General features: G+C 62.9%; 1 protein-coding gene across 1 annotated transcript in view; it reads right to left on the reverse strand.

Moving 5' to 3' along the window:
• Positions 1-2,206, reverse strand: part of ZBTB7C (zinc finger and BTB domain containing 7C) — a 153,385-nt gene extending 151,179 nt beyond the window's left edge. The window contains exons 1-2 of the mRNA XM_057367812.1: positions 2,012-2,206; positions 1,066-1,137 (exon numbers count right to left, since the gene is read on the reverse strand). The gene's annotated coding sequence lies outside the window, so the exon portion shown is untranslated. The remainder of the gene's footprint in view (positions 1-1,065; positions 1,138-2,011) is intronic.
• Between the last annotated feature and the right edge of the window lie 252 nt (positions 2,207-2,458).

Below are 2,458 nucleotides of genomic sequence, written 5' to 3' on the forward strand. Positions count from 1 at the left end.
ATTCCCCCACACTGAGCAAACCCCAGAAATGATCCCCCACACTGAGCAAACCCCAGAAATTATCCCCCCACACTGAGCATATCCCAGAAATTATCCCCCCATATTCCCCATCCCAGGACTGAACACATCCCAGAAATAATCACCCCACATTGGGCACATCCCAGGATGATCACCCCCTACTGAGTATATCCCAAGGATGATCATCCTACACTCCCCACACTGGGACTGAGCACATCCCAGAAATGATCACCCCACACTGGGCATATCCCAGGGATGATCTGAATACCCCATACTTAACATATTCCCAGTTTGATCACCCCACACTAAGCATATCCCACAAATTATCACCCCACACTCCCCGAGCCTGGGTTTAGCGCATCCCAGAGATGCTCATCCCTCACTAAGCACATCCCAGGGGTGCTCACCCCATACCATCCTCATCCCAGGGATGCTCACCCCACAGTGTCCTCATTCCAGGGATGCTCACCCCATACCATGCTCATCCCAGGCATGCTCACCCCACACCGTACTCATCCCAGGCATGCTCACCCCACACCGTGCTCATCCCAGGGAGGCTCACCCCACACTGTGCTCGTCCCAAAGATGCTCACCCCACACCGTACTCATCCCAGGCATGCTCACCCCACACCGTGCTGATCCCAGGGATGCTCACCCCACACTGTGTTCATCCCAGGGATGCTCACCCCACACTGTGTCCATCCCAGGGATGCTCACCCCACACTGTGTCCATCCCAGGGATGCTAACCTCACACTCTCCATACCCGGGCTGTCCCAGGGATGTCCATCCCAGGGCGCTCATCCCACACCGTGCTTGTCCCAGGGATGCTCACCCCACACAGTGCTCATCCCAGGGATGCTCACCCCACACCATGCTCATCCCAGGATGCTCATCCCACACTCTCCACACCCGGGCTCTGTCCATCCCAGGGACACTCTCCTCCAGGTCCCCGTCCCCAACCCCACAGCCCGGGGCACACAGACAGCTTCCCCCACCCCGCTGCTCCGGGCAGCCCCGCTCCAGCCCGCAGCAGCAGACAGACGTACCGCATCGCCGAGGCTCGGTGCTGCCGCCGGGATGCAGGGCTGTGCGAGGGGACGATCCCGCTCCAGGCAAACCTAAGGGACACAGTGACACAGCGTGAGGCTCTTCGGCATCAGCGGGGACAGCGCCTCACCCGAGGTGCCACAGCCGCCTCCCAGATCTCACGGGCACGGGTAAAATCAGCAGCTGGGTAAAAACCGGGATAAAAACMCACCGAGGGCTCTTCAGCAACCCGAGCCGACGGGTCCCTTCCCAGCTGAGAGGGGCAGAGGAAAAACGGTGGGATCATAGGATGGGATGGGACGGGACGGGACGGGATCAGCCCGAGCATCCCGTCCCTCGCTGCAAGGAAAAGCCGATCCTATAAGTTGATCCTAAACGTCAGGGAGCGCTTCGCGGAGCGGGACCGCATCGGCGGCACCGCGAGCCACCGCCGGCAGCAGCAACTCGGGGGAAAGTTTTGCTCCGATCCGGGGGGAAAATGATAAAAATTACTAACGGTAATCAACCAAAAAAAATTATAAATTAGTAACAATAAATCATAAATAAAAATTAACGACCGCTCGAGAAGACGAACGGGGGAATATCCGACCTGGGASCCAGGAGCGCCGGTGACAGCGGTGCTGCCTCTGCGCGATGCTGCCGCAGCTCGGGGACCCACCGGGAGAACCGGGCACCGTCCCCGGGCACCGGGAGGGACGGAGGGAGGGACGGGAGGGGAGGGGAGGGGAAGGACGGAAAGGGAGGGGAAGGAGGGGGGGCTGCCGCCGCCACCTCCCCCCGCAGGAGGGTCCTGGAGGGGCTGGGGATGGAACGACCCCGCGGTCCACCCCCGTCGGTSAAAGCAGCAGCTCCCACCCGGGATTCCCGGCAGGGAGGGAATAGAGCATTATTTTAAAATAGCGAATAAAATAGGAAAAAAAATAAATAAATAAAATCAGAACTTACCGTCTAAAACGAATCAGAAGGGAGAGATCCGCGGGCAGCGCAGCGGGGGGAGCATCGCCCCCGCCGTGGGACGGGATGGGACGGGACGGGGCGGGGCGGGGCAGCTCCGCGCACCTCGAGGGGGCAGCGGCGGGGGATGGCGACGGACACAGCACCGCGACGGGCAGCGCGGCACCACCCGCCCCGTCCGGCGGCGCTGGCCCGCGGCTGCGGGCGGCTCGGCGGCGGTGGCGAGCCAAGGGCCCGGATGTCGCCGGCCCCGCTCGCTCCCGCGCCGGGGGCGCCTCACGGACCGGGGGGGATGAGGGGGCTCTTCCCGCCCCGTCGGGGCGCCGGGCGCTGCCACGTGGGGCCGCCGGGGGGGGGCGCCCCACCCTGCGCTCTGTCTTCCCCCCCCGCTCCCCGCGCCCCCCCCCCCGGCGGGTTTGACAGGTCCACGCGACCAAA

This window comes from Malurus melanocephalus, unplaced genomic scaffold (assembly GCF_030028575.1).
Source record: "Malurus melanocephalus ecotype Western Australia unplaced genomic scaffold, MMel_1.1 scaffold_85, whole genome shotgun sequence".
Taxonomy (NCBI): Eukaryota; Metazoa; Chordata; class Aves; order Passeriformes; family Maluridae; genus Malurus; species Malurus melanocephalus.